Consider the following 10,619-nt stretch of genomic DNA (forward strand, 5'->3'; position numbering starts at 1 on the left):
TCTGTGTCTATAAATATGTGTTTTTGGGACCATGTGTTTCTGTTTGCTTTGGCAGATAATAAAACAGTGAAACAATTAATGTGAAAAGCGTAAAACAAATAGCAGTGCAAGCCGGATCCAGGATACACAGCTTCCCTTAAGGCAGAAACTGCATTTTTCTCACAAGTTAAGCAAAGACACAATTTAGTGATGGAAATGTTTAAAAAAAGAAATTACAGTGTCTTTAAGAGGAAATTATAAAATGTTAAAAGTATAAATCTATAAAATAAAAATGTAAATTAATAATTGTTGTTTTACAAACACAGAGTAAAAAGCTGTTGCACATGACAACCCATCAAGCTTTAGCTATCCTTAACCTGCAAAAAAAAACAACAACATGGACTTCCCTTGCTATGTGCTGTTTTCAAGAACTGACTCTTTAAAAAAAAAAAACCCTAGCTAAATATATTGATTAATTTTCCTAGTTGGCTCTAGACATGTAAGCTGGCCAAAAATTTGTTTTGTTTCGAATTTTTCGTTTTTCGGGTCCCAATTTGTTTCGTTATTCGGATCTTTCCGAATGTTTGTTTTAATTCCAGATGCATTAAACGATCGTTAGGAACGAACATTCATTTGAATCTATTCAAATTTATTTGGCTGTTTTTAAATGTAAAAATAAAAAAAAATAAAAACAAACAACAACAACAGTAGGAACTTTAGGGGGGACCTCATGCAAAAAAAAATGCTTACCAGACCCTTGATCCGGGCAGCAGAGCAGGAAAGGTGTGGGACAATTGTGCGCCAGATTCCACCCCCCTTGTGAATGAGTAAAGGGTAGTTGTTACCCTTACTCATTCATCAAATAACAGTAAAACAGTAAATAAAACACATCATACTACAAAGTCCTTTATTGAAAAACAAAACAAAAAACACACAACACGATTTTTGACAAGTCCTTTATTCAAAAAACAAACAAAAAATGTCCATCAATGTAATCCACAGGTCAATCACGATGTCCAGCGATATAGATCCCTCTTCAATCACAATGGACGACTGCTGCCGACTCGAAGAAAAAATCCCCGCAGGCCCCCGCCACATCTGATCCCAACATACAATGGCCGCAAATGACAGCTCTGCTTCGAAAGGTAAAACAAAGGGACAGAGCGAGTTGTGACATCATGGGACTTTTTCCACCCGTTTGTTTACATTCCATTCGGGGGGCCAAGAGCTGTCACGGAATGTAAACAAAGCGGCATAACAAGTCCCGTGACATCACGACTCGCTCCCCCCCAATGTTTACCTTTCCGAGCAGAGCTGTAATTTGCGGCCGGTGTTAGTCAGGATTTGACGTGGCAATGGGCAGTGGGGATTTTTACTTTGGCCAAGTGAGTAGACGTCATCCATAGTGATTGACGAGGATCTACAAATCGCTGGACGACGTGATTGGCCTGTGGATTATATAGCTGGACCCTTTTTGGGGGGTTTTTTTTTTTCAAATAAAAAAGGACTTTGTAGTATGGTGTGGTGTGTTTATTTACTATTATTTTGTGAATGAGTAGAGGTAAGAACTACCCCTTACTCATTCACAAGGGGGGCCGCATGCGGGTGTCCCTTTTATAAAAGAGGGCACCCAGATTCAGATAAGCGCCCCTGCCCGGAGACCCCCACAACTACCATGGCCAGGGTTGTGGGGAATAGTCCTTTGTCCTCATTAGCATGGGGTTCCCCCCCAGCAAAGCACCCTCCCCATATTGAGGGCATGTGGCCTGGTATGGTGCAGGAGGGGGCCTCATTATCGCACCCCCCTTTCCTGCTCTACCAGGCTGCTGCTTGGATCAAGGATCTGTTAAGGGATTTTTGGGGGAACCCCATGGTTTTCTTTTTTGTGTTTATGGCGTTGGGGTTCCCCGTAAAATTCCTACCAGACATAAGAGTTTTGGTGTTCTGGTGCAGGATTTCCTGCACTTACAATAGTGGACAACACACCCACACTGCAACACACTACAGCACACAATGTGCGTAGTTCTCTGTATTTAGGCTACATTCACACTAGATGCAATTAGATGTGTTTTTATGCATTTAAGATGTTTTTCCAAAACACCATATATGCATCAAATAATTTCCAATGGATCTCTTCACACTTAGCATTTAGATGCTTTTGTCTGCAGTTTGTTTAGCTGTGTTTATACAAATTAGAAGTCAGGTGCATCCAGGAATTGATTTTAACTTCAAAATGCATGTAAATGCGATTTGATACCAGATGCATCTAAACCCATATTTATATAAATGCATGTCATTTAATGCATCTAGAAGCATAAACAAAGCATCTAGCCTGAAAGATTTTTCTCTGCATATAGAGCACAAAACCGCAAGTGGCAAGTGTGAATGAAGTCACAAAATAAGGTGTGTTTAGGTGCACTGCCAGCCCATTCCAAATTAACAGACACTTTAGTATGATTAGTGTGGACAGTGTGAATGGCCCTACATTTTTTTTACAATAGTACTACAATCTGGCTTTAGATCAGCCTCCTGTAATCCACTGCGCAGATTGGGAGAGGGGCAGCACTATTATGTTGGCCATGCACTTTTAGCCTAACCACGGGAATTATGTGATATTTTTATAGTGTGTGTGTGGCCTTGCACAAACACACGAAAACAGCTCGGCATCTGAATCGCCTAGGTGTGAACCTAGCCTGAGCGTTTGATAGAGCGCTTCCTGCCCTAAAAAAAAAAAAAACAGCTAAAAGAAAAAATCCACCCCCAAAAGCTTATTCATTTCTATGGCCCTGTTCACACCTGAGCGTTTTGTCGCAGTAAGCAAAACGCTTGTCGCTGGAAAAAGTACAGGAGCTTTTTTTTTGGCATATTACAGCTCGTTTTGGCCCCATAGACTAAATAGGAAATGATTGAAAACGCCCGTTTGCTGTGTTTTTGTATGTGTTTTATGTGCATTATATGCGCTTTTTCTCATTAACATCAATGAGCTACAATCTCATCACAAACGCGGGTTAAAACATGCAAAAACTGTGTCGCCTAGGTGTGAACCAGGCCTTAGAACCGATTTGAAGAAGTTTTCTGCAAACTGGGCAGGTTGGGTTCCCTCAACACCTTCAGGTACTCCAACAATACAGACATTATTTCTGCACATACAGTTTTCCACACCATCCACATTAGAGGTCAGCATTCTAACTGTGTGCTGTAACTCAGGCTATGTGTCCCAGATTATGTATATTCGATTAATACATTGCGATACTGTTTGTATCCAGCTTTGTGATCTGGTATATATCGTTAATGGGAGTAAACCGTAAACAGCTAATGAGAATCAATTGGAGTGGATCTCCACTATTTCAGGTCACCTTCCATCACACAAGGCTCCCAGCAGGCAGCAGGATAATCCAAGAGGGCGGCAAAGCACATGGCAGGGCCCAGAGAATCCAGCTGCTGCGTCGCTGGAGTAGCCAATCCTTTGCATGACCTAGACCGCATCACATGAGGTAAGCTGTAGGTTGATTACTGCAGAGACACTCTCTGTTCAGGATGGAAGAGCAGATTAATTACAGCGGGGGTTGATCCGAGAAAAAAAATGATACCCGGGCATTTTTCCTTCACACTGACCAATAACACCAGGCATTTTTTTTCCACCAACCAATGATGCCAGGCAGTTTTCTCTGAGTGACACAGGGTGATACTGTGTGCCAGTCTGCTGGAGACTTGTAAGGTTGCTCACAAGCTTGTAAGTCGTAAGCAGTGGCTGCATGAATATTAATATGTGTGTGTTGTTTAATCGGCTGCTACTTGTGTCAGCATCTGGAAACGTTGAGGTTAAGTGATAATTGGCCAGCATGCTAGTCAATTTCTAAGGATGAACGGTGATGGTTCACCCATCGCCCAGCCCACCTCATCCCCATACCCGTCAGTACCACCGTCCATGACACTCTGCTACAAGTTTGCTTCTGGCCCTAAACAACATTTTGGTTTTTAAACATGCAAATTACTGCTTGGGCTGGTGCAGCCAATTTCCCTTCCTCTCCCAGTGTCACCATATTACTAAAAGGAGGAGGGAGTACCTCCAATAGGGACAGAGACAACAATAAAAACCTTTGTATAGAATTGTTATATAAAAACCTAACTGGTCTGTCTACTACAGCTTGGCACTCTCTACAAAACATACCAGCAATAACAATGACAGTTTGTAAATTGTAACTTCTCAATGCTAAAAAAAAAAAAAATCACATTTGGTTAAAATTAGTTAAAAATTAATAGCCCGTGAAGAGATTTAAAAAAAAAAAACAACATTTTTCTGCAACATTTTTCTGCAATATTCATCTTTAGTCCAAAGAGTTCCCATCCAGTACTTGTTTTCTGCCACTAGATGTCCTCAGTCTAATAGCCAGCATCATTCCACTAAGTTGACCCCCGCTGATCCTCAAAAGACTCCACTCGACTGGCCTCCAAGACTCGTTCTCTCATGGTTCTCCTCCTACCTATCGGAGCGCTCCTTTAGTGTCACCTACAACCTATCTCCTCCTCTCCTTTTCCCACAGGGGTCCCCCAAGGCTCTGTCCTTGGATCCCTCGTTATCTCAATCTACACCTCCTCCCTTGGTCAGCTGATAACCTTGCATAGCTTCCAATACAATCTCTATCCCAATGGCACTCAAATGTATCACTCCACAACTCACCCCTTTGGTGTCCTTGCGCATCATTACCACAGGGCAATAGGGGCAACTGCCCTGAATCCCAGAATTTACAGGGGCCCACAGCAGCTCTCCCTTTCGCCTTGAGAAGCAGACAGAAAAAAACAGCAGCACCGCCGGTGTGGAGACTGGCCACTCATTCCGCTCTAGTAGCAGTTTCCAGCCTGTCACTTTACGAATTTGTCACCTAGAAATCGGCAGTGTCTGTGTCAGGGGTTGACCTACCACCAGTGAAGAGGCACGCTTGCTGGGGACATTGCGGCAGCCTTCTAGGGAACCAAAGTGGCCCCTGTTCACAGCGCCAGCCTGCCCATCACCCCTGCTGTGACCCTCTGCATCTGCCCTTGGTGAGACCTGATCAGGCCCTGCGCTAGGGCCATCATTACCGCAAGCAAAAAGCGGCAACTGCCCGAGTCCCATAATTTACAGGGGCCCACAGTAGCTGTCCCTGCAGACAAAACAAGCCCAGTGGCACTGCCGGTGGGGAGACTGGCCACCCATTCTCTAGTTGCAGTCTTCAGCCTGTCGCAAACTGTTGGCACTATATAAATACTTAAAGATAATATTAATAACTTCCTCTAAGCCCAGGTCATTCTCGATCTGTGCCAGCCTGCGACTGGATGGTGAAAAGAGAAACAGCACAGTGATCTCCTCTCTCTGTCAGTCTGGTTTCTTTTCCTGTCACCATGCTTTTTGTCAGCACAGGAACGGATTGGCTTCTTGTACTGCTTTTTCACCCCATACTGAAACTCTGCTATACAGGGACTGCAAGAGGCTTATATCAAGTCAAATTCAGGTACTTACTATGCTTGCATTTAAAAAATACATTTAAAAGGAGAACTATGAGGCGAGTGAAAAATCACTCAGCCTCATAGTTCTAGCCGACCTGTGGTATAAATAAATCCTACATCCATCACTGGTGTCATTCTCTGTCTACCAGATTCTTTCTACTTACGGAACATGGTTCTCACAGCTAAGTTTTCTGGTACTGGAGACAGTTAAAAAGGGACCATTTTGTATGGAACTAAATTGCCTTAAAGCTAAACTCTAGGCAGATATAACATATATTGTATATATAACAATATATTTACAAATGAATGCAGCTCGTTATCCCCAACTTGCAGTAAATTTGTATTACATACAAGGTACCCACATTTCATAGAATATGTTACAAGTTAGAAATCTAAGGTTTTTGCATTCTTTATGGGCTTATTTACACGGACGTGCACAGTCATACTGCGCACATGTCCGTGCAGACACCTTTGCTGGAGGGGGTGGAACAGCTGGTGCATGTCTATCATGAATGCTGCACACTGCATCCAAGTGCATGCATCTGTACTTATATGGGTGTGCAAATTCAGGGTGGCATGTAGCTGCGTGCAGCCGCAGCCTGTCAGTGAGGACTTGTTCACACCAAAATGCAGAGCAGATCCGGCCAGGTTTCTGCACACGCACGCTAGTCTTTTAGATGCGTTTGACAAAATATATTAGTTTAACATGGGCTTTCAGTGCGTTCCAGGCATTTGCATGCGTTTTTGATGCGTTTGCAGATCCAGAGCAGATCCCGAGCAGGTAAAATAGGGCCTACTGCAGTCGTTTTACCTGCTCTGGGCCTGCTCTGGATCTGCACGCTGCGATGTGAACTGGAGCTAAAAATACCATAGGAATACATTGGACGCAGTTTGGATCCGGTCTGCACCTGCTCTGCTGCGCGCTTGGTGTGAACTAGCCCTGAGTTGCACATGCAGCAGCACGCAGCTACACGCGCCAGCTGTTCCCCCAGGGTGCAGGTTTCTGCATGGACATGCACGTCCATGTGAATGAATGCTTTTCCTTCCCAGAATGCCTTTCATACGGTGCCCGAATGCCTGACACTTCCAAACACTGGGATAGTGTGAATTGTTTCGACGTGGAAATCTACCTTTGTTTGTTTGAAAAGTACTGTACATGGCTCCCGGCCAGTATCCACCCTTACTAAACACTATGACCTCTTTGAGGAGAAATTGTGGATTCTCAAACCATGCAATATTTCAGCTTTGGTCCAAGAACCAAGCTTCGTCAGGTTTACAAAGAATATCAGACCAAAAAAAAATGGTTAAACAAACTTTATTTTTTCTCAAAGCAATCTAACTTGGCACAAAGTAATTCTTTGCATGATCTATCATCATTTCATTCCACTTATTACAGTAGAATTCCAGGGAAGCATCTAAATACAACATTGAAATACATTAATGTAAACTGGAAACCTGCCAAAAGATTTGCAATTCTGGTTAGTCAGCCTTGATGGCATATTCCCTCCAGCTTAGATACAGGTGCATTTTAAAGCCTGTATAAAAATGCATAACAATGCAGAATGCTGTGGCGTGAAAGGGCCACGTAGAAAACAATTGTTTTCTGTGCACACTTGTGGGGATTGGCATTGATCGGTGGGACAAAAAAAACAATCTCTGCTATTGGTGTGAATGAGTCCTGAATGTTATGGAAGCCTGCTGTCTCTACCCAATTTACATTACAAACAATGGGCAAATTGCCATACAGATAGTAGCACTGATTGCTTGCCACTACTTTCTTCTTATCAGCATTCAACCAAAGTATCTGCGGCCCTCACAGGGGCCGTTCATGCCAGCCTGTGTGAACTAGCTAGTGTTTTAGAGGATGGGCTAGTGCAGGGGTGTCAAACTCAATTTCATCGCGGGCCGCATCAGCATTATGGTTGCCCTCAAAAGGGCCGATTGTACCTGTAAGACTATATAAATGCATCTAGTCTTTATTATATTAAATAATTGCCTCTGCATTCGATTATTATTACTGGTTTTCTTAATAACTAGCTCTAAGTAGAAGTCTAGGAAAAATAATGGCAATTAGTGTAATAGTGCGGACTCTCAGGTGGGTGTGTAGGTTCTATGGTGAGCTGTGTGGAATCTCAGGTTGGCTGTGCAGGTTCTATGGTGGGCTGTACAGGTTCTACGGTGGGCTGTGCGGATTCTCAGGTGGCTGTGCAGGGTCTATGCTGGGCTGTGGAAGGTGCAGGGGGCGTGGATCAAGGAAGGAGGAGATTTGCTGCCGGCGAGATTCACAGGAAGGCTGTCGGGATCTTGCTGACAACCTCAGCAGACTTCCTGTGAAGCCTGGTGCCTGTTTTCAGTGCCGGGTTCAGTTTAAAAATTTAAAGCTGCAGGAGAGGTGTGAGGGCCACACGAAATGGCCTGGTGTGCCAGATTTGGCCCACGGGCCTTGTGTTTGACACATGTGGGATAGTGTATTGTGGCACACTGCCAGAGCCTTCACATTTGTTTTCTGACCAATGAGAAGCACTTCTTAGCAACACTTTTTCTGTAGATGTTCCTGGATTTAGCATTGATGTGCATTTAGCTGCTTAAAACCAGACTAAACGGTCCAGGGATGGAGAAAATTATTGATGGGGTAAACTGAGCTAGACTGAATACACCTAGATGCTGCTGAACATCTGGGTGTTCATTTAGCCATAGAAGAAATTTACATGTTTCAAGATGCATTTAGAAATCCAAATGCACATGGACTCTTGTATTTTATTTCCAGTGCGCATGAGGTCTTACAGGAAAATAAATAAATACAAATTGCAGAATGTTATATATCCAGCTACAGAATATAATGTTTTCTCAAATAAAGCTGCATGTTTTCACATTTTTGTAGCATCCTGTAAGCAAGAGTGCTTATTTAAATGTAGTTGTCAGATTGTAATCAGTCCGATGCTGATGTATAGTGTATGCTCATTTGGTTTCCCCATCTGCTGCGGGGTGTATCCAAATCTTTAATCAGAAAAAAGGTGGCAGCTATGTCTCATAAGTAAAAGGTAACGGTCTTTCATCACAAGAGAGTAAATGAGAAAACTTCAGAACACAAATATGGGATCTGCTATTGCTCACTTGTTTTTGAAGGTGCAAGGTCCAGAGCAGTCATGTTTCAGATAAGCCGACACGTGATTGACTAAATGCAAGTCAGGGACTAAAGGTGGCCATACATTGTTAGATTTACACTCGGAAATTGTATACGAACGATGTATCGAACGCAAATCAAAAGGTTTATGGCATAGCATCGATTTTTGTTTTTGCCTATGTGAACTAACTTTTTTTTTACGGTCAGCTTGGAAAATGTTTCTCTAACCGAACGAAATTCGATGAATGAGTGGGGTTTTTGTTCGTCCAAAATCTCCCCAAGAACACAGCAGGGACTAAGGGCCCAGACACACCATAAAGAGTGCGTTCCAGAGCGTACGGCCTCTGAAACGCACTGGAATGCAACCCGGCCGGCTCACTTTGTTTTGGGGCAGGTGGGGGCGTGGTGGTGCATTGAAGTCAATGGCACCGCAGCCACACCCCCGGTCCGCAGTGCGATCGTCGGCACCCAAAGGCGTGACACATTAGTGCCGGTGTTCCGGTCCAGTGCCATCTGCAAAAATGCTGCATGTACTACTTTTTGCAGATCGTACTTGACCAGAATCAAAACAAAGTGAGCCGGCCAGGTTGCGTTCCAGAGACTGAACACTCTGGAACGCACTCTTTATGGTGTGACTAGGCCCTTAAGGTGGCCAATGGAAAACTGCCTAGGTCAAATGAATATTTCCGTCATTTGTCAAAAACCGGTTGGTTATTATGGATAACGAACGATTTCTGAAATCCATATTTGAATATGCTTAATGGTGAATTCTAGGTATAATCGAATGAGGGTTCGTGGCAGAAACTAAACCTTTCAAACGAAAAATCATTCAATGTATGGGCAGCTTAAGGCACCAATCATGTTCCCAAATGTTTATACAGGCACAACGCCTTACTTCAAGCGAATATATCACCGGGAAAAGACTGCATGGACATAAAGCAGTTTACTTATGAAAGTTACATGTTGCTGTAAACTCTGTGTGCTTCTGGATTAAACTTAAAATGCAATCAAAAATCCACTTTGTGCACAGCTGTGTTAAAAAATTAGCTGACATAGTATAAAACGTTCATGTTCCACTGATAATTACTCATCATTGAAAAGGTAAGAGCAAATCCTGCCTTATTTCAGTCTGTTGTTCAAAACGATGATTGTGCTCCACCTCTTACAGACACACGTTCACAGCACAACGTGCATAGAGACACATGTGCATTGACGCACGTTTTTCACATGCTGCCCTGCATTTTACTGCACTTTGAAAAGCAATTTGACATGCTTTTTTTCTGTACAGGCTACATCAAAGGTCAAAATGCTACTATTATTATTATTATTATTATAGGCACTTTGCATTGATATGTGTTTTTGTGTTACAGATATGCTGCATTTTTATTATGCAACATGCATGATTGGTGCAAACAGGGTACATAGAAAACAACTGTTTCCTAAGTGTCCTTTTGTTGAACCAGTGATCAACACAGCACAATGGCATGGTGTGAGCGAGCCCTTAGTCTCAAGGTTGTGTACATTCACAAGATAATTAGACAGCTAGATTGATTTCTAGCTACAAACTGGCACCTTTTTGGCAGATTTGTATCCAAACTCTTAGTACAGGAGCAGAATTGTGCATTTTTGCTTCATAGACTTTTAAATGGGAGCACTAGAAAAACGCTTTTTGAAGAGTTCCCATTATGTCTATTGGACGAAATACGCATGTTACAGCCCCACAAGAAGTCCATTTACTGTTTCAAGCTTCCTAAGGACAAGCAACACAATGCTCAGGTGTAAACAGTCCTTTTAAGATTGATGCGATTCTTCATCTTGAGCGTTGTTGTGCTTCAGAAGCGTCTTAGGTATAAATGGGGCCACAATGCACCACAGGGCAGTGGTAGGCACATCCGATAATTCATATTATTGACAACACGATTGCAATCTAACAAATAAGGCAACTTAGTAGTAATATTTTATAATACTTATTAAAGCCCCTTATATTGTTCGTTCTTACCATACGTAAATTTGCCTGCTAAATTTGGCT

At 42.8% G+C, this 10,619-nt stretch overlaps 1 protein-coding gene across 1 annotated transcript in view; it reads right to left on the minus strand.

Annotated features, from left to right (window-relative positions):
- Window positions 1-10,619, minus strand: part of KIAA1324 (KIAA1324 ortholog) — a 67,904-nt gene that overhangs the window by 56,574 nt on the left and 711 nt on the right. The gene's annotated exons all lie outside the window — the stretch shown is intronic.

This window comes from Nanorana parkeri, unplaced genomic scaffold (genome assembly GCF_000935625.1).
Source record: "Nanorana parkeri isolate BGI_ZX_2015 unplaced genomic scaffold, ASM93562v1 scaffold77, whole genome shotgun sequence".
Taxonomy (NCBI): Eukaryota; Metazoa; Chordata; class Amphibia; order Anura; family Dicroglossidae; genus Nanorana; species Nanorana parkeri.